This window comes from Gavialis gangeticus, unplaced genomic scaffold (genome assembly GCF_001723915.1).
Source record: "Gavialis gangeticus isolate Ggan-Ray unplaced genomic scaffold, GavGan_comp1, whole genome shotgun sequence".
Lineage (NCBI taxonomy): Eukaryota > Metazoa > Chordata > Crocodylia > Gavialidae > Gavialis > Gavialis gangeticus.
Genome location: NW_017729032.1, coordinates 98197172 through 98219725, shown reverse-complemented (window position 1 = coordinate 98219725; position 22554 = coordinate 98197172). Strand labels below are relative to the sequence as shown.

General features: G+C 43.1%; 1 protein-coding gene across 2 annotated transcripts in view; it reads left to right on the top strand.

The window, feature by feature from the left end:
• The first annotated feature begins 17767 nt into the window (after positions 1-17767).
• Positions 17768-22554, top strand: part of FBXL3 (F-box and leucine rich repeat protein 3) — a 24831-nt gene continuing 20044 nt past the window's right edge. Inside the window, exon 1 of one of the 2 annotated variants that reach the window (XM_019524924.1) lies at positions 17768-17960. The gene's annotated coding sequence lies outside the window, so the exon portion shown is untranslated. Of the gene's footprint in view, positions 17966-22554 lie in introns of both variants that reach the window. The other variant, XM_019524925.1, reaches the window with a different exon arrangement.

Sequence of the window (22554 nt, the reverse complement as noted above, 5' to 3'; positions counted from 1 at the left end):
AGATCATCAAGTCCAGCCCCCTGCCTGAAGGGCAGGAAGTCAGCTGGGGTCATAGGATCCCTGCAAAATAAGCATCCAATTTACTCTTGAAGGTGTTCAGTGTAGGTGCTTGAACCACCTCTGATGGCAGGCTGTTCCAGACCTTGGGTGCTCGGACAGTAAAGAAATTCTTCCTTTGTCCAGCCTGAAATGGTCTTGCAGTAGTTTATGACCATTCGACCTCGTCATCCCTGGGGGTGCTCTGGTGAACAAACGCTCCCCCAGATCCTGGTGGTCACCCCTGATAAACTTATAGGTGGCCATCAGATCACCCCTGAGCCTACGCTTTTCCAGGTTAAATAGCCCCATGCCTCTCAGCCTGTCGTCGTAAGGTCCGTTTTCCTGACCTCTGATCATGTGCGTGGCTCTTTTAGTCTGTCCTGGTATGGGAACTGCTCCAGGCACCTTATTGTTTTAGTTGCCTTTCTCTGCACCTTTGAAACAGCCACATCTATTATATATCTGCCATTTTTGTGGTGAATTAGCCATTTTTACTGTGTGACAAAGTATGAATGTGTGGCCATCCACATTTTATTACACTAATTTCACGTGCAAAGCAGGACAAATGTAATGACTGCTAAGCCCCAAAGATTCCTTCTCAGAAGTAATGCTTTAGCATAAATATATTTTTGGGCCAGAGTTTATAATGAGCATATACAGACCAAATCAGAGGCTATAGCTAGGAAGGGCAAACAAACAACAAAATAGCATTATACGAATACGTTGGAAATAGGAGGAAGGAGGAGAAAAATGTAATACTCTTACAGAATGTAGAGGGGAATATAGATGATGCAGAGAAGGCAGAAGTGTTTAACTTTTTTATTTCAGTCTCTAATAAAGGTCAGCTTGGATGAGCACAGTTAGCATCAGAGATGGGTATACTCAGTCTTGAGTAGGGGAAGAACAAATTAGAGATTAGATAAATAAAAGATATTTTCAAATCGGCAGATTCTGATGAGTTTTATTTTAGAGTTTAGCTGAAGTAACTGCAGACCATTGGCTATTTTCATTGAGCCTTTGAGGTCAGGTAAAGTCACAGAAAAATGAAAAAGGGCAAATACATTGGCCATCTTTAAAAAGGGGGGAACCCAAGCAATATCACTGGAGTATATTATCAAATATCTACTTATAAGGACCTAGTAATACAGGACAGCCAAGGTAAATTTATTGAGCATGAATCAGACTTAACCAACCTGGTTCCTTCCCACCACTAGTTGACAGCCCCTGTGGATAAGGAAGAGCAGTGAATGTGATGCACTCCAAGCTTAGTAAGATGTCTGATACTGTTTCAACGTCCTCATAGGCATGCTCAGGAAATACAGCCTAGATTAAAACACTATAAAGTGGGTGCATAACTGGATAATTGCTCAAAAATATTCATCAATAGTTCAATGTCACAGTGGGAGGAGGTATAAAGTGGAATTGTCCTGGGTGTGGAACTGCTCGGTATCTTCATTAATGACTTGAATGAAATTGAATGTACACTTTATAAATGTGTGGATGACAGGATTAGGATTTGACATGAACAACTAGAGAAAAGTTTAAATCCATAAAAAAAATACAACCCATAAGATTAATCAAATGTACACACATAACATGACTGGCTACGTGTAGTACTGCAGAAAAAAGACCTTGGGGTTATGGTGGATCACAAGATGAGTATGAGTCAACAATGATTGTTGCAAAAAATGCTAATAGCATGCTTGGATGTATTAATAAGAGTGTCGCATGCAAGTCATGTGGGGTGATGTTTCCACTCTTATTAGGCCTCGCCTAGAATTCTACATTCAGTTTTGAGCATTAGAAAATTGTGGATAAGTTGGGGAACATCCAAAGGAGAGTGAAAAAGTATCTAGAAATCTAAAATAAAAAACCACAAATTCCAAGATATTAGGAAATATTAGAAGAATCAGGATTATTGAGGCTGGAAAAGAGAAGATTGAGGGGTCTTGTCTAGCCGTCTTCACATTCAAGCAGAATCGAGAGTCCTTCTAAATCACTGAGGACAGGAGAAGTAGCAATGAACAAAGCAGATTTAGGTTGGATATTAGGAAGAACTTCCTAACTTTGAGGCTGATGTAAACACAGGAACAAATCACTAAGAGATTACGGAATCTCCATCATTAAGTACAGGTTAGACAAATGTTTAGGACAGTTTAAATGGTCATGATCCTGTTTTCAGCATGCCCTGGGATAGAAGAGCACTTTAATCCCATCGGGTGCATCTACACATGTATTAACGCACTTTAGTTAATATGTATGAAATCCACTGTGAGGTACTAGGAAAATGTGTGTTAGCCTGTCTTAATGCACGTTAACTAAAAAACATTATTGAGTGCTGCTTAATGCTCTACCCCCCGCCACACACACACACTCCCTAAGTACACACCCTTCACATAAACCCCCTAATCTCCCCCCACTATACAAAATTAAGACAGTATTTTGAGCTATTATGCAATAGCCTCTAGATACACTATGATTTTTTTTCTGGTTTCAAGGTGGCAGCCCCTGCCCCCCCCCCCCCCCCCCCCCCCCCCCCCCCCCCCCCCCCCCCCCCCCCCCCCCCCCCCCCACACACACACAAAATAAAATAAAATAAAAGTACTTCCAAGGCAAGGGGAGGGACTTCCAGTGGCAAAAGTCAGGGGTTAGGGGCAGGATTTGTAGACCAAGATGGCGACCAGGGAGTGAGGCATCTGTCAAGGGGGATCTATCCTTGTGGCCCTCAACAGCTCGCCAAAACTCCTTAAGCGGTCCTCTAGCCAAAATAATTGCCCACCCCAGTTTAGGTTGACTCTACTGATGACATTCCTAATGCATGGCTCTATTGAGCTTTGGAGATGTAGATGGGCTATTGGTATGTAGGTACAGACGGGACAGATTCACGCTCAGGACGCTTGGTGCTTGGTTCTGTTGCAGTAAGCCTTAAGAACTGAAGATGAATGCCTTCTTATCTAGGGTTGGCAAGTCAATTAATTGACCAGTCAAAGATTATAGCAATTTTACAAAAAAAACCCAACACTTTTCTTTTGTAGTTTCCTTGAGAGAAATATGATTTTTAATTGTTTTTGACACCTTTCTTAACAGAAAATTTGTGCTTTTTCTGTGTGTAATTTGGATCTATTGGCAATTGTTTACAATTTTTGATCAATATTTGACTGGTCAAATACCCAAACCTATTTTTATTGTGACTAGATATGAAATACAGTGATTGTCCTGGGGAACATGGTGAGCCAGCATGTGGTGTCTTGGTGATATAGGCATTGTTCATGGATTATTTGTTAATGGTAGAACTTGAATTAATTCGCATAAACTATGTTGTGCTGTCTGGTCCATGCTTCATTAGTGATCCTGTATAATGCACAGGTGGTAGATGGGTGGCATCATCTGGTTTATTATGCCTGCTTGTCTTTTTCATAGATGTTTCTCATGATTTGAACTGAGCCAGATGAAGAAGATTAAACCATACAACAATCTGAACAGAGAGACAATTAATTAATTCAGGGTCTAGCAATGTACTGTCTGTGGACCATATCCAGCCTGCAAAGGATTTATTTGGCCCACAAAACATGCCAAAAATTATATTAGCATGGAAGTTTATATATCCTGCTATTACTAAGTTTTACATGAGAATGAACCACCTAGCACTGCTGCTTCCTGCCAGTCTTGAACCAAGCTGTGTCAATTCAGCCTGCTGTTAGTGAAAGGTTTCCAACCCCTAGTCGGGTTCACCCAATACCATAGGAAAGGCAGATTTGTTATAAACGTTTTAAAATTATAGCCTGTTTTGGGTCTTGGTGATAGGAAGAGCTGGAGCAAGGTATTCCTAGAAATCTGACGGGAGTGCTGAAAGGCTGGTATAACAACAGCAATGGACATATTAATAAAACATTATAATAATAGCTTAGGATCAAGACTATTTGCATAAGAAATCCCCTGCTTAAAATACATTGTCCAATCTTCATGATAAAGATGCTGTTTCTACCTGCTTGCTTTTTTCAGTCATACCTAAGGATATGCCAGCACTGCATTCTGGTGGTATAATTGCAGCTTCTGCTGATAGTTGTGAGCTAGTTTTGAACTACTATTGATAGCAGCGGTAGCAAGGGCTTCAGCATGGAGTACAAAAGCATACCTGAGACTGGGGTAATCTCCATGCAATCAAGCTAGAGAGGTTTAAATTAGCTAAAGTATGTCTACATGTGCTGCAAACTTCAGCCCTACATTAGAACTGTAAAGCAACCTCTTAACAGCAGCCAGGAGAGCAGTGCTGGGGCTCCTTCCTCCCAAGCAGACTGTACCACCAATGACGCTCTGCAGGAAGTGTAGTTCAGTCAACAGACTGACCTTTACATGAGAATGAGACACCTGAACCACAATTCCCAGGATCCATTTACTGCCTATAGCTTTCAGTTTTCCATTCTTTGTTTAAAACTTTTAATTTTTCATGGAAATTTTCAGTTAAAAAAAATCACTGTTTTGATTTTTGTTGAAAGAAAAATAAAACAACTAGAAGCAGTTCTTATCTCATTCAGTAGAAGGCAATACTTTATACTGTATGCATAATAGCTATTTATTTACAACTGCAGTAATACTTTGCACTTCTACATTTAGGTGAAAGCACTTCTACATGTGGGTGAACAAATTTCACCCACATATTTCAAAGTACCTTACAAAAACATTTTGGGCTCCCTGGCAGAGTAGGTACATATAACTGCCACTGAAAAATCACCATTTCTGAATGAACACATCTGCAGATCACAGCAACATTTACATAACCACTTAGGAATGGAAACTGGACAGACATCTGTAACCAAATAGATACATCCCCTTATAAATGCATGCCCCCCTTGAAACATCAAGGGGAAAAGTAATTACCTGTTAAGTAATTACATGTTAAGATTTTAGCCAGGATGTTATTCTGAAAACATATTTTGACTAAAATTAATATTCTGTATGGACAGCCAGGAGGACATTTGATGTTAACCCAATTTGAAATGATTAAATATATGGAATTGTTTTTCTCTGTATCGCACGTTGCTGAAGGTCTCATTGGCGGTGGTCATTTCCTATGTCCCACAAAGATCTCAGAGTTAGCATCAATGTATCATTGTGACTCTACCTGTCTCTGGCAGACACTTCATAGAATCATAGAGTAGTAGGGCTGGAAGAGACCTCCAGAGGCCATCTAGTGAGTCCAATCTCCTGCCTGAGCTAGGATCATTCCTATACAAACCATCATCTAAACTCTACATAAGATAACCATCAACCCTGACAACACAGAACTAATGCCCTCACCTGCCACAAGTAAAGCAGGGGAACCACAGCAGCCAACTTCCTGCTTCTATGAAATTGTCAGTATATGCTCAAGAGAACCCACATAGAGGGCCAGGGTCCCCACAACAGAAGAAGGCACAAGCACCCACAGTCCGTATCAATCTGACCATGGGGTAAAATTCTTCCCTAACCCAAGGTATGGTGACCAGCAGGGATCCTGGTTTTCTCTGATTAAAAAAAAAAAAAAAAAAAATCCCCAATTTTCAGATTTAAAAATAACCCAAAATCCACATTTTTCCTTGATTAAAATGAAACACCACTATATATAGAAGGGTGCTAAAGGAATTGGCCAGTGTCATAGCAGAGTGTCTGGCACAACTGTTTGAGTACTCTTGGTGCTCAGGTCAGGTCCCAGAGGACTGGAAAAGGGCCAATGTAGTCCCTATTTTCAAGAAGGGAAGGAAGGAGGATCTGGGTAACTATAGACTGGTTAGTCTCACCTCTATCCTCGGGAAAACCTTTGAAAAAATTATTAAGGATCACATTTTTGAAGTCCAGTGGGGAAAGCAATGCTAAAGGGCAACCAGCACGGATTCATAGTAGGTAGATCCTGCCTGACTAACCTTGTTTCTTTTTATGACCTGATCACAAAATGCTTAGAGCCAAAAATCCAGGTAGATGTCATCTACTTGGATTTTAAGAAGGCCTTCAATACAGTATCTCATTCTATTCTCACAGATAAACTGAGTGACTGTGACATAGATCAGTGGTCTCCAAAGTGGGGTGGACACACCCCAGGAGGTGCACCAGACGATCCATTGGGGTGCGGGAAGAAAATATTAGAACTTCTATTTATATTTATTTTTTATCTAAAAAATAGAAAGAAATTAAGCTTTACTAATATTTAATATACGGATTGACACCGGCGCCCTCACTCGGTCCGTATGTCAGACAGTCACGTGTCACATACGGTATGCGAGATATCCTGAGGGAAGAGTGGGAGTTCCATAATGCGGAGAGGTTGACAGTGGCACCCTCACTTATTCGTTCACTTTCAACGTATTGCGACATATTGCACTTTACGTGTGCCCAGTTAAGTGGATTTACGGATTATATTATCTAGTTTTAACTAAACTAACCCTCACAAAATGGACAAGTGGCTTAAAAAGATTCCTGCAAAGAAACCACAGATTGAAGATAATACTAATAGTGCGAGCACAAGCAAACAACAAGAAAATGGCAGAGCTGACACTCCTCCTACTGCTAGTACAAGCTCTTCATCAGCCACATTACAAGGTAAAAACAATGACGATCTAATCAAATCTGACAAGAAGTTGGCCAAAAAAATTCGAAATTATCAAGAAGACTATTTGAAATATGGATTTACATCCACTATCGTTAACAATGAACCTCGCCCTAAGCGTATATTGTGCCTTGAGATATTAACTAATGATAGTATGAAGCCATCGCAATTAGCAAGACATTTAAAAACTAAGCACCCAGAACATGAAGACAAACCTCTACAATTTTTTCAGCAATGTTTAAAGTCAGGCGATGCTCAATCCAGTACTTTACAAAATGTCACTAAACTTAATGATAAATGTTTAGAAGCCTCTTTTTGAGGTTTCTTAATAGCGAAAGACAAAAATCCACATACCATTGGGGAAATGCTTGTTCTTCCTGCCACGGTAAAAATGGCTGAAATAATAAATGGAAAACAATATGGCGACAAACTAAAATGCATTCCTTTGTCAGCAAATACTGTTGGAAGAAGCATAGAAAACATTGCTGAAGATTTGAAGAAACAAGTATTAGAACAAATTTCGCAGTGTGGGAGGTTTGCTATACAGTTGGATGAAAGTACAGATGTTTCTAGCATGTCTCAGCTTATGGTATTTGCTAGATTCTGCTTCAATAATGAAATACATGAAGAACTACCTTTTTTTGAGCCACTAAAGGAAAGATGTACCAGAGAAGATACATTCTCAACAGTAAATTACTTCTTTAATAAAAACAATGTTTTATGGAATAACTGTGTAAGTGTAACCACTGATGGAGCGGCTGCTTTGACTGAAATAAAAAAAAGGATTCCGGGGTACGGATACAGAGAGAGCACCACACGTGAAATTCATTCACTGCATTTTTCATAGGCAAGCTATTGCAACAAAGAAGTTGGAGCCAGAAGTGCACAAAGTGCTACAGGATGTCACTGATGTGGTTAATTTTATAAAAACAAGACCTTTAAATAGTAGAATCTTTACAATACTTTGTAATGAGATGGGGACTGACCATGAAAATCTTTTGTACCACACAGAGGTTCGCTAGTTATCTTGTGGCAAAGTGCTTAAAAGAGTTGTCAAACTTAAAGATGAGTTACGCATTTTTCTTTTACAAAAAGTAAAGTGTTCCAAATTTGCTGACCTTTTCTGTGATGACACATGGCTGTCAGTAGTATGCTACCTAGCAGATATTTTTGAAAAAATGAACACACTTACTCTGTACCTTCAAGGTAAAGGTGACATTTTAACAATGAGTGAGAAAGTAACTGCTTTTTGAAAGAAACTCGTGCTATGGAGAAAGCATTTTGAAAACGGACATTTGGAAACGTTTCCATCGTTACGTGATTTTGTTGACAAAAAAATGTAAGTGTCACCTATAAAAACCTTCATATCTGCGTACTTTAAAAACTTGAAAACAGAATTTTCTAACATGTTTAAAAATCTTCCAAACGAAGAGTTTCAGTGGGTTTTGAACCCATTTGTTAAAAATATAAAAATGCAACACCTTCCAATTAGTTTGCAAGAACAACTGATTGACATCAGAGAAGATGGAAATTAACTAGCCAAATTTCAACAAAAACCTTTGCATAATTGGTGGATGGGATTGAAAAATGAGTATCATGATTTAGTAAGCACAGCCAACGATGCACTTCTTCCATTTGGATCTACATATCTTTGTGAGGTATCTTTTTCAGCTATGACAGCCATTAAAACCAAGTATCAAAATAAACTGAACTTAGAACCAGACCTTTGAATTGCTGTATCGCAAAGTGTTAAACCAAGATTTTCAAAAATAATGAAGCATATTCAATCACATTGCTCTCACTAAAAATTATTATTAATAATAAGAATTTTAGTGAGAGCAAAATTATTTGTACAGTTAATGAATAAATTTTAAAAATTATTTTAAAATTATTGTTTATTTCATCTTTATCTCATCTTTTTTAATTTCTATTTTTGTGTATGTTTTATAATGTGCATAATATATTAGTGCAGTAGTACATGTATATAATTTATAAATAAATAAATATACATATATTGGGGGTGCGTGCTCAAAAGTTTTTTACTGATGGGGGTAAAAAAAAGTTTGGAGACCACTGACAGATGATTACACGGGCAGGTGAGTGGCAAATTGTCTTAGGGGTCTCACCCAAAGGGTAGTGGTGGATGGGTTGGTATCAACCTGGAAAGATGTGGGCAGTGGAGTCCCACAAGGCTTGGTCCTTGGACCGGTGCTGTTCCATGTCTTCATCAGTGCCTTGGATGAGAGTGTGGAAAGCACTCTGTCCAAATTCACAGGTGATACCAAATTATGGGGTAAAGTTAACACCCAGAGGGTAGAGAACGAATCCAGGCAGATCTGGACAGGTTGGAAAAGTGGGTGGAACAGAATAGGATGCAGTTCAAGAAGAACAATTGCCAGGTGCTGCACCTAGGGAGAAGGAAACACCAGCACGTTTACAGGCTGGGGGATGACCTCAATAGCACAGCAGCGGAAAGGGATCTCAGTCACTGTTGACTCCAAGATAAACATAAGTCATCAATGTGGCTAAGTGATCAGTAAAACTAATTGCACTTTATCATGCCATTAGCAGGTGCATGACAAACAGGTCCAGGGAGGTGATACTTCCCCTTTATACAGCATTGGTCAAGCCACAGTTGAAGTATTGCATCGAGTTTTGGGCACCACACTTCAAAAGGGATGTGGACAACCTTGAGAGGGTTCAAAGGAGGGCCACTCATATGGTTAGGAGCCTGCAGGCAAAGCCCTATGAGGAAAGACTGAGTGCCCTGCATCTCTTCAGCCTCTGCTAGAGAAGGCTGAGAGGTGATCTTGTGGCCACCTAAAAATTCATTGGGGGGGTTGTAGAGTAACTAGGAATAACGCCCACAAACTGGTGGAGAGCAGATTTAGGTTAGACATCAGAAAGAACTTCTTTATGGTAAGGGTTGCCAGAATCTAGAATGGGCTTTTTTAAATCTGAAAATTGGGGATGTTTTTTTATCAGAGAAAACCAGGAACCTCGCTCATTGTTCTAACAGTTGAGATGTTTTTCCTGATATCCAATCTAATTAATTTTTCTCAGCTGCTCTCTGTTAGTAATTTCCCTAAGTATAATAATTAATGCTTGTTAATTTAAAATGAATATACTATCTATCGACAACTATTAGAAATGAAAAACAGAAATAAGGGTAGAAACAGACATCACCAAATTGAATGGATCACCTGTGCTGGGATGTGTCCTGACAGCTCGTCTTCCTCACTGTGCAAAACACAGCTCCCATTGTCCTGCCCACTGAATTTTCACCAACACCCTGGAGGGTGCCTCTCTGTAAGCAGAGAAAGTTGGACAGGCAGTCCCAGGACTTTAGGGGCCCAGTCCTGCCCAGGAATTCCCAGAGTGTCCAAGACTGGCCTCTCAAGGCCTTAGAGCACATGGCTGGGGAGGCTGGACAATGTGGGCAACTCCAGAGCTGCCTGACTCTCCCACCATAAAGCAAATAGGCATCTGCTGCAAGTCACAAATGATTACCACCTTTTGTCGTGACCACATTGTGGTGTTACAAAGGTTAGGGATGGCTTTTTGCTTTCACTTTGTGCCACCATAAAATTTGGAAAAGTGGCATCAGCTTTCAACCTTAGACTGCCATCTCAGATGTCCGATATGAACGCAACAGTAGGTCACATCAAAGTAAGCTTACATCTAAGAGTAACTTTATGATGCATTTGAATCCACACAGAATAGAAGTATCTTGTTCTAACAGCCAAGTTTGTGTCTCTTTTGAATAATGCTGCTAAGACTGTGTCTGGGAATGAGATTTCACAGGTACGAATGTGAGGTACACCTAGAAATTATCACAGTTTGTTTCCTTTGCATAGTTGTTATAGTCATAAGAAGATATTACTTTATGAATATTAAAATATAAGGTTTCACTTGACGTATGTTTTCTTTTTAAGCCACTCCAATACACGCACACAATTCCAAGTTTTCTAGTTTTCATTTAGAATTGACCTTCAGACAGGTTGTTCTCCAAACAGACACAAGAAGTGGCTCATAGATATCAGTAAATTTCTGAGACTGGACAACCTGGTCAGAACAAAGAAGTCCAGACGATTGTGTGCCCCAGTTTAGGAGTTAGCTGTACACATGTTACAGACTGGGTTATTTCTGTGTTAATGTTGTTATAGTATAGCGTAATTCAGTTTACTACTTTAGCCTGTGTACAGAGAATGAAGGGTTAAGTGCCAAATCTAGCCTTTCTTCTGTCGCGCCCAGATGCCAGTGCACCCTTGACTTGTGAGCCTGAGTCGGTATGACCGGCTTGGCACGAGGGGGGATTTGTGACCGGACAGGCGGGTGTTAACGGTGAGCAGGAGTCAGATAGTCAGATGGTTTAAAGCGCATTGGTTACACAGAAAGTTTATTTTACTTACGCTACTGAAGGCTTGCAGCGTAGGCAGAAGCAGTTGATTTATTAGTTACAGCATGCAGATGTTCTGTCACCCAGCGATTACAGTGGATTGCAGACTTGCTGAGTACAGGTTTCAAACAGTTTATACAAATTACTACGGTCTGTAGATTACCAAGAGCTCTTGATGAGAGGGACATACGAAAGATGAGATAAGACAAGCAAAAAAGATAAGACGACATGAGCCGGCAAAACAGGGGTATGCCTGAAAGATATGTAGGCGGAGAGATAATATTTGTAACTGATCAGGTTACAAACATGGTAGCAGAGGATGGTTGGTCATACCGAACCAGGCTCGCAGGTCAAGGGTGCACCGGCATCTGGGCGTGACACCTTCCTTTTTCATGTCCTTGTGACAAGGTTTCACAGATTCATTGGAATCTGGCAGGGCCATTCTGTGAGTGCTTTTGCAAACCTGAAACTTGCAAACTTGTAGCCGTGTGCCTTAGCATCCACACCATCCCAGTCCCCACCCTGTATGGTTATGTGCAGTTTTGAATGGCTTTGTTGTCATGTCAACAACAGTGAGATGCCTAAGGGGACATAAACTTGACAATTGGAAAGCTAGCTGGCCACTCCTGGGCAGAAGTGTATGGGGACTGAGATAAGCAGAAAACCTTTGGGGAGCTGGAGAGACTGAAATGGAAACAGCTGAGTATCCTTGGGGTGTTCAGGATTGTTCAGGTGGAATTGGGACAGAGGGACTACTTAACCCCAATGGAGGAGACCAAGAATGTCTGGCGGGCTGGCTTTTGCCCTAGCAAATGCCTTTACTGAAGACACTCTTCTGTGCTGCTTAGAACCGTGCGTTCCACTGGGTCACCCCAACAGCAGGAGAAGTCCACCTCTCAGGGGCAGAATTGGATGTTTGCTTCTGGAGTCAGGGACATGGAGAGCCAGGGAAGGTGAGAAACCAAAAGGCCAGAACCTCTGAATCTCCATCCTTGGAGGTTTTTAATAACTGGCTAGACAAAGCCTTGGCTGGGATGATCTAATTAGGGATGGTCCTGCTTTGAGCAGGGGGTTGGGCTAGATGACCTCCTGAGGTCCCTTCCAACCCTAATTTTCTATGGGTGCCTATAAATGAGCCGGGATTGTAATTATAGCAATCAGAGCAGACCTGATTAATCAAGACTTGATTAATCAAGTCTGCTGGACCATAATAATTACCATGCTCCAGCTAGCCTCTGCATCTCATGCATCTACATCCCCACACTTAAAAATGGCAGTGGGGGCACTTGAACTAAAAATCGTTGAACAAGCTTTAGTTCAAGCGCCCTCACTACCATTTTGAAGCGCAGGGATGCTGGTACAGGAGACACTGCAGAGCTTTAATTAGAGCAGCTCTCAGAGCTGCTCTAATTAAAGTGCAACCCTCCTCCACCTCCAGAGCACAGGTACAAATACAGGAAGTCCTCAACTCACAATGTTTCAAGTTACAATGTTTTGCACTTACAACATTTCTAAATTGACACCCTGTTTCAACTTTAGGATGTCAGTTTCAACTTACAATGCTTGAATCGATGCGATGCCACGCCAGCGAACAAGTTCACTGCATTGCCCATCTCCCTGGAGAACATCTGTCCAAACTTGCTTGGACACTTTCTTTGAGAAAGCAGACAAGAGTCCAGAAAAACCTGCAGCCAAGGCTCCTGAAAAGACTCCAGCTGAGAACTCTTCAAAAAGTCCAATCAAGAGCCCTTCAAAAAGTCCAGCAAAGTCACCTCAACAAAGCCCTTCAAAATTCATATGATTGCTATTTACAATATAAATATATTAATGTAGCTATATTACTCATCTATAACTGATTGAGTACAAAATTCTGGGGTATTTTTGGTGAAAATAGGGCATCAGGCCATGGTTCAGGAACCAACCCCCCATTTATAACATTGTTTCTTATGAGAAAATTGGTTCCGAGTTGCAACGTTTCAACTTACAGTGGGGTTTTCAGGAACCAATTGTGTCATAAGTCCAAGGACTGCCTGTATATGATTATATGATTTGGAGTGAGAAAAAGATCAAGTTCCCCCCTTGCTGTAGAAGCCAAGCCTGGACTGGCTTCAAGGGGTACTCGGACACCAGACAAGGTCACTGCAGGCCCAAGCAGGCACCTTCTGGAGGCCACCCTGTGACAGCAAGGCAGAGCTAAAAGGAAGAGAAACATCTATAGAATCCCAGAGTTACAGCACTGTGTGGCTTAAAGCACGCATTTATCTGAAATAAGATTCCCTTTAGCAACATCATGTTTGTTCAAATTACCTTGGTTTCTGGGCTACGTTTTTCAGTTTCATTGGGAAACATGTTAAATAAAGCAGGCATTGTGGTAATCTGACATTTTACTATATCCCCCTATGTATATTTCTGATTCAGCTCCTTTGGTAACATGCCATTATTTTAAAATTAATTTTAAAGCACTCAAAATGCATAAAGCAATTCATCTGAAAATGTTACCTAATTCATTTATACAAACTGGTGGCTTGTCTAACCATTTGGGGTTGATTTAATGAAAACTGCCATATTACAAATATCTAACATTTGTTCTAGGATTCAAATATCTAAAGTATTTACTATTCCCTAAAATCTGTTTGTAGTTGATTGAATACTAGTAATATTCTAATAATTCCAAATTAAGAAAAGACTGAGCTCTATAAAGATTATAACATTTTAACAGTGGGTATTTTTTTATTGCTTTCCTTCCTTGGAATAGAACGTGTCCTGGAAAAAATAACTCAGATTTTACCAAATCTTAAATCCACAGAAAATCCAGCCTCCTGAAAAACACAGCAAAGTTTGCTTAGAAAAAAATATAGAATGAGATGTGATTCTTCTTATCCACAGAATAGCTCAAAGCATAGAATGCTGCAAAGGCCCTAAAAAGCCAATTAAGATGCATGCAATGTTTTATCATCCTTCTATGCTTTTACAAATCCTTTCTATAATTTCTTTTCTCTACTTTTCTAAAGAGCAGCTCTTCAATTTTATATACAAGTATATTTTAGTTTTTATTTATTCATGTAAATGTGATGCACATTCTTAACGCAAATTAAGGCAGCCATTTCTGTACTGTACATGACTGAATACTTCTGGTTTTGGTGGCATAATGATTATCAATATCATTCATACTTTATTCATTTCCATAATCTGTGCTGGCTGTTGGTGGCTCCTATCTTTTGTCATTTTCTGTAGCACATCCGATAGCTCCCAAGCTTTTACTGCCCTGGTCTGAGGAGAAGAGTAAAAGTTGCATTTCCAAGTCCTATATTTTTAATCAACTTTCAGTACCTCATATTTATGCAAGGGGAACAAATAGATAAGAGTAAGGCAGCCTGGTCACCAAATGTTTAGGGGAACTATTTGGCAGATTTGCCAAATACTTTCAACTGGACCCACTGAGCTATCCCTTGTTCCACAAATTCAGGCTTACTGACTCATTTTCTGTAAGCAAAGAAGATATTCAATAACAAGGCTTCTTATTTCACACAGAACAGGACAGAAAAGATCATTTTTTTTCCTTTCCATCTGTATTTTCCATTGCTTGTAACTTTCCCAGGCTTCATTGCTTCTCTCTCCTGCCCTAGTATCTCTGCTCCTCTCCCTTGACTCCAAATGGGTGCCCTGTCTACTAGGAAAAAAGAGTGAATGTGTACTTGTTCTACCCCATCACCAAGGATATAGATTGATCAGCTGTGCCAGGACATATCCCACCATAGTTAATCTGTTTCATTGGGCAAAATGCATGTCATCCGTTGTCCCACCCATTGATCCTGTGGAACAACAGGTGATGTGTTCCCCACTTACATAGACAGGCCCCTGGGAATCTCCAGGGCATGTCTCTGCAAGTGGGGAAAGCCAAGCAAACACTTCAGGAGTTTGAGGGGCCCAATCTTGTGCAAGAATACCTGGGACATGCATGACCTGGCCCCTCAAGCCCTGAGAGTGCCTGCCCAGGGCAGCTGGAGAGTGTGGGCAGCTCCAGACTACCCAGGCTCTCCTGCCTCAAAGCAAAGGGACATCTGCTGCAAACAAAAGCATAAACTATTACTTCTTTTTATTGTGGCCAAAAATGTGGGCATTTGGCATGACAAAGAACATGGATGTCTGTTTGCTTCCATAAAATTGTAGCAGCACAAAGGTGATATGTGTTTTACACCTCAAGATTACCAGTGATGGTAATACTATGGAGCTATAAGCCTGTTTGGGTAATATAAGTCTACGGACATATGTACACTGCCAAACCAGGCAGCATTGCTCTACAGCACACCCATTCCCATCCATATTCTCTCACTCCTGATCTACACCCACTAAACTCTGGAAATAAGGCAATGTTTCCTTACATCAGTGCTGCGCATGTACCCGGGAGTTTTTGAACCACAACCTCAGACCTGTCAAGTATGATGTGTTTAATAGTGATGAAATAGACAATGGGGAAATTATACACAGTTTGTTTCCTCAAAGGATAGTTTTACAAATCAATAGATCTTGCTATGCCTATTCATGGTCACATAGTATAGGTTTACATTCTTTAACTTAGACTTCCTGTAATCAGTAAAGAAGTAACGCAGCTATGAGGGAAAAAAGATGGGTTATTTATGAAATTTTTAATGGTCAACAATTGTTATTTATTACATTGTTGGTTAGAAGTGTGATTCTTCTCATTGATCATCCAAGCTTTGGGGCTCTAATTGGGATACAGTTACCTCTGCAAAACTAGGCATGCACCTGGTACCAGCATAGTACGTTAGACTGGTAAAAGCACAGCTTTGCTAGTGTGGCTGCATGTACACTGGGCACGTCTACAAGTGCATTAATGCACCATTGCTACGCATTAAGTTTAGTACCTCTGAGGTACTACACAAATCTACAGTAGCTGGCGCTGATGTGTACTAGCAACAGTGCACACTCTTTCTGTGACACTTAATGTGCAGCAGATTAATTCCTCTGTGCATTAGCATGGTTTTTGTCATGATGCGCTAATGTGCGGTAGAATTAGCCTACTGCTCATTAAGCATCTTGTGTAGACACCAACTAAATAAGAGCTGTTGTCAGCACAGTGATATCAATCGGGGATCAGATCTCTTTGGTTAGCATACCTCAGCTGTGTCTGCACCTCACTTGTATTGGCATGCCTAGGTGCCAGTAGCAAAAACCTTTGTTGGTGGTGGCAAATGAGCTCTGAATGATTAACATCACTTATACATTTCACACAGCATTTGTAGAAAACAGGATGATGAAAAAAGTGCATCATCCTTCCTTGTAAACATTTGTGGTTAGAAGTCACTGAACGGCAATAAATGTGGGAGTTTTGTCTACCCCTGTTCACTGAAAGAAGTTAAGATACATGTGAAGTACTTTAAATTATTGTGTTGCCTGAGGCAGGAACATCCATATCCAAAACATCCTAGACACAGCCACTGTCTAATTTCTCCTTCTTGAGTTTCTACGTGACATGTGACTGTTTTGTTACACATGCTTGTGCTTATTTATTGTACATGTGCCTTTGAGAGTGTTGCATAGTCTCAGGCTCTATGCCACAGTTGCAGGTGGTTGAACCAGTGGTATAGCCCTACTCCCTCATTAATTCCTTGAAGCGTCCAACTCGGGTGTGTAGGCAGTTGAAACATCGCCACCTTTGCTGTGTTTCGTCAGCCCCTGGTGCTAAGGATTTGGCCACTGGAATGTACGTTATGTCTAATCTCTTAGCCAAACTACGCAGGCAACCCTGACGCAACCATAGGACGGAGCGCTCTAATCTGCTGCAGGTAAAGCACGGGGATGTGGTGGCCAGTGTCCTAGTATGGCAGAAGAGGTTACAAAGCCCTTGAGAGATCCCAGGAACCAAGTCCCAGCCCTGCTACGGAGGAAGGCAAAACCAGCCCACAATCCACACCAATCTGAACGTGGGGTAAAATTCCTTCCTGACCCCAAGCAGCCACAAGTCTCGCCCAAAGCAGTGGCAAGACGCTGCTGCCAGAAATCAGCAGTTCACTCCTTGTCCTGAGGCCTCTTGGCCTCAGTAAGGACTGAAACGCAGCAAGGAAAACACCCATGCTGTTGTTTCCACCGAATCACTTTCTGGGGCTGACGCAGGCATTCAACCAGTCCTCTGAAGCTTTATTTTTGGCTTTCACCTCCCAGCTCTTTTTTTTCCAGCTTAATTTTAGCAACTCGCTGCCATCAAGTGGGAAGGATTGGGGCTGCGCTATTCTCTTCATGCCTGAGCAAGGCTGCAGAAGAGCTCCTTTGTCTTTTATGTGGCTTCTTTCACTCAGGCACCTCTCATGGTCTGGGCTATGAATAGGGGTGCAATTAGTCCCTCTTTACGGACAAAGCAGAGTAGCTAGGCAATTACGAGTCCCTTTAAAAAAAAAAAAAAAAAGGCTTGGCCGGGCTTATTTCGCTCTTGGCTGCTGCTCTGCTGGGAGAACTGGCGGCGCTCGGGCGCCTGCTGCCTTCACCGGGAGCACTGGGGCAGGGCCACCAATCGCCCTGGGCCGTTCACTCTGAAACCTAGCGACGGCCCTCGCGCCTGCTGACCAATAGCCGCGGCCGGAACCAAGTGACGTGAAGGGGGCAGGGAGGGACAAGGCGGCTGCCGCCTCAGCACTGATGTAAGCGCCGGCCCGGCGCGCTGGGGGGGAGAAACCGAGGCGCCGCCTTCTCCTGCTCTAGGCGCTGCGGAGGGGGCGGGGTCGCGGGAGAGCCGCCGCCGCCATTTTGGCCGTGGTGTGTAGCTTCCGCTGCCGTGAAGTAAACGGGGGCGGCGTGCGGGAAAGGCGCGAGGCCTGCGTGGGAAGACGGGGCTGCAGCCCGCTGTTGCTGATGCAGCCGGAGCGGAGGAGCCGCTGCCGTGGCCCGAGCCCAGGTTAAGGCAAAGCGCAGCAGGGAGCCGCCGCCGCCAGGTACCCGGGCCGGGGGTGGTTGTGAGTGGGTGTCTTGGGGCCGCTCCCGGCGGCTGCGCCCGGGGAAGGGCGCGGGGGCTTGTCTCCTTCTGGCACCTTCTCTAGCCCCGCCCGCGGGGGGGCCTCGTGCCGGGTAAACACTGTCACGCTGGAGCTTTATTTGCGCCGCGGCTGCGCGAGGTGGGGCCGTGGCGCTGCACCCCTCTCCCCCTATCGCTGGTGGGGCGGAGCGGGAAGCAATAGCACAGCACCGCTCCGCCCTGGGCCCGGGCCTCGATGCCTGTAAAACAGCCAGGGCGCTCCTCCTTCCCTGCCACCGTCCCACCTCTAGCTTTTGGGGCGATGCACAGTCTGGCCCCAAGCAGTGCTCCCCTTTCTGCCGGCAGACGCCTCTTGGTGGTGTATTTGAGCACCTTCAGCTGTTGTCATGGCTGGAAGAAGGCAGCACAGAGGTGCAGCCTATAGCCCAGTGATCACTAACCAGTGGATCCCAATCCACCAGTAGATCTCTGAGCCTCTTGAGTCTATCCAAGGCTGGGGTGGGGGGCTGAGTGCCGGTGTGGTGCTTACCTCAGCTCAGCAGTCAGTCCGTAGGGGAGGGAATGGGCAGGGGCTAGATCAAGGCCCTTGTAGTGAGGGACAGTGCCGCAAAGGCAGGAGCAGGAGGGTAAGTTAAGTGGAGCACCAGCTGGGTGGGATTTACCTGCTGGGGATGTGTGCCCCCAAATCATTTTTTCTCCCTCTGCCTTGATCTTCCCCTCCCCACAGATCTAGCTGCTGGGTGGGGGGTGGCGCATGGTAGATGTTGGGTTGCTTTTATATGCCAAAGGGGATTTCCTACTTAAAGGTTGGAGACCACTGCTATAGATGCATAGCGTAAGGTGTAGGGAGAGAGGCCACGCGCTCTTGAAAGAAGGCAGCCTAGAGATGTAGCATATAGACTCACTGCATCAAGTACATAGGGAGAGGCCAAGTTTTCAGGAGCTCTTGAGTTTGCATACTCAGATGCTGTGAAAGGAGGGCACACAAAGGGCATGGAGGAGAGTGAGTAATTGGAATACAAAAGGTGGGCAAAGAGCGGGGAGCGGAGCATTGCAACCTTTCACAACCAAAAACAGCAGGTCTATCCTGACATGTTAATGCATAGCCATTAACATCTGCAAAGGTGTTTGTGCCAGAAAGCTTGCAAAGAACATTTTTTCTATTTAGTTGGTCTAATAAAAAGTATCACATCTGCCCAAAGAACCATGTCTGCAAAGATGTGGTGTTTACATGAAGGTAGGGACATATGCAAGAGAGAGGATGTTGTCACTTCTGAGGAAGTTGACGTTTGAGAGCTAAAAGCTTCCAGCCTCTGTTCCTTCTGCAGCCTGGTAGGGTGGCTCTTTCTGTGCTCGGTGGCAGGTGCAGCAGAGAGCATAAGTTTTTAGAAATGACTTTTCTCTCTATCTGTTACCTGTCATCTGTACTCTGGAGACTCAAGGTTGCCATGGATTTTGGAAAATGATCCAGAATTCACTATTGGTGCTGCTGCTGCAGTAGTAGCCTTATTGGTACTTCTCTATCTGGGCGGTATGGAGATTTAAGGCAGTCAGCTGGAGTACCTGGTAGATCATCTGAGGCAGTTAATTTAGCTCCAGTTAGATTTGAATTTCAGTTTAACCTGCCTTGACCGCAGCAGAATATGAGAGGTTTTGTTTTTTTTTTCCCCTTCCATCCCTAGTGCACACATGTTGGATCCTGCTTACTGTTTCCTTGCTGTCTTCTGTATGAGTAAATAAAAAACAGAAACCTGTCACTTGACTATAACACTCAAATGAGTAGGCTTTTGTGGCACAGGCATAATAAGTTGTAGGTTTGTTTATGAGTGTGTGGATTGCTGTGGGTAAGTCAGAGAAGACAGCTTTCTGTCATGGGGGCGTGGTCCTCTCTCTGGGATCTCTTGAGCATATATTAACTTTCTTATACAGGAGCAGAATGTTGGCTGCTGTGGTTCCCTTGCTTTACCTTTGTCTTATGCTGCTTCAGGTTTGACTTAGTTCAGGGTGGGCAATTATTTGGGCTGGAGGGTCACTTAAGGAGTTTTGGAGAGCCCTTGCACACCACCAGGGGCACCAGACAGAGCAGGGAGGTGGGTGAGGTCTTCATGGAGACTAGTCCTAGACCCATGTGGGCAGGGTGCACTCAGCCAGGTGGATGGGATGACACCGCAGGCAGGAATTGGTGCCTGGGATCACAAGGTGGAAACAACAAGGGGCTGGGGCCCTGGGCAGAGCCACAGTCTGTCCCTGCCCATCCCTCTGACAAGCATCAGTTCCATGGGCGGGGACGTGCAGGGGGCAAATTGCAGGTTTTCTCCCTGCCTTGGCCCTGTGCTGTCACGGCCCTGTGCTGTCACTGCCCGGCAGTCCCAGCCCTGCCTGCCTGCCTGCCTGTGGCTGTGGTGCCTTGGCAGTGGAGCCTGGGGCTGGGGCTGGAGACATTGGCAGCAGCAGCTGGGAAGAGTGAGTCACCACAACAGAGGCTACTGGGAGGCTGAGTCCTCCTGCTGCCCCTGCCATGTGCATGAGGGTGGCAGGACCAGCTGGATGCACCATGGCCCCGGCTGCCCCCTGTGTCTAGGCTGACTGGGGCCAAGGGACCTGCCCCAGGCTGGATAGAATCCCTTGGTGAGCCAGATCTGGCCTCAGGGCCACATTTTCCTCACCCTAGGTTAGATTATGGGTTTGTAGGATATGGTTTGAATAGGGATGATCTTGCCTCAGGTTGGGGATCAGACTGTTTGAACTTTTGGAGGTCCCTTCCAGCCCTGCCTCTCTGACTTTGTGCTTTTTCATGGCATTTCTGAAGAACAGTCTAGTCTTGCAGTCATTGGCAATTGTCTGATAAAATAGGGAGGTTGAAAGGAGGAAGAACTACTGTTTGTCAGTATTTTTCAAATCGGTAGTTGGGTATATTCGCATCATACTGCAAAGAAGACCAATCCATACTTGCAAATTTTAACTCTTTGAGTCATGTCGTGTCCAAAAAAATATGTTAACAGAAAGTTTTGATGGGGGGTACAGAAGGTAGGAGATGTGTCACAAAATATCCATCAATGCTTAACCACAACTGATATTAGGTAAACAGTGATATCTTGTTCTAGAGAGATGTTTTATTATTTGTTAGCTCTAATGCTGTGAGCTTGTTTATAAAGCATGGGGAACTGCAAGCTTCAAAATGAAAATATACTGTTGTTTATGATAGTTCTTAAGTATCTTGCTTCCTTCTCTGCCACTATGTGGTCGTGTTGTGAAAGAGGGGTTCAGTTAAACTTATGAAGTTCTGAATTCTTCCTACTTCTCCAAAAAAAAAATTTGTAATATGTGCATACAGATGTATTTGTTTGTTTAATTCTGTATGCTTGGTTTATATGTGGCAAGTAAGTGAGGAGCATAATTAAAATGTTGTTTCAGTTTTTAGTTTTTTTCCAAAATGCCTTAAAGGTTACATACCATATTTTTTTCACATTTGCCATTCCCCCATACCTTCTTTATAAGAGGCAGTGTGATGAAAATATAATCTTCCTAAAAGAAACTAGCAGAAAAACAAAAACATCGGGCTCAGGGAGTTGAGCCTGCTGCTAGCCCTGTGGACAGATGGTGTGTGGGGTCCAGAGCACTTTGTATCCTGTTCCATGCCAGGGCCATGGATTCCCTTACTCCAGTGTGTAGGACCAGGTTGTCTGACTGAGGGGCTCCTCTCTGGTCCAGAAGTGGGGAAGCAATGGCAATGTTAATTGTTCTGGCTCCTAGCAACCTTTTAGGATAAGGTTTTCTCACATAGTGTGCACCCTCATTTTTTACAAAATAGATATTTGTAAAAATCCATTAAGAGAAAACATAACTAAAATTTGGGACTTTCTGAACTTTTTTTTTAAAATTCTTTTCCTTTTATAATAGGCAGTACAAGGTACAGTTTGACTAAGAATGTTTTGGAGAAACTATGTACTGTTGAGAACTAGCTACCTGTTTGCCTTATTGTTAGTCAAATAAAATTTGAATGCTTAATTAGGGTGTGAATCATGTCCATCCCTATGTTTAGCCCTGTGGTTGTACATCTTTTTAGGTACATGGTACTTCTCATTAGGCTTAAGGTATCTCCAGGAAAATGCTAGCTCACTTGGTTGGTTGGTTGGTTGGTTTTGGGTTTTTTTGACAGAGAAAAATAAGAGCAATTCTCTTGTTGCAAAACGCTGAAAGACCACAGCAGGTCAAAATGTTTTTGACACTAAGGATTCCTATTTGAAATCTCTCGGTTTATCATGTGAATCATATGTAGGTGTTTGCACACCTAAGAGTGCTGCATCCCAGGATGCTGCAACACCCTAGTTGGGAGTCACTGATTTAGCCTGTGGCAGAAAGCCACCTTGGTTTCTCCCCAAAAATCTCTGCCCTGTGACACAGTGATTTAAATCTCTGTGCTGTGACCATTCAATTAGGGTGGGCCCAGCACACAGGGGACCACACCCTCAGCCTGTCTCTTTAGGGAACTGGAGCTGGCTGCAGTCCTGAGGGAGGGGGAAACCTGCTCCCTCTGCTTACGTGACT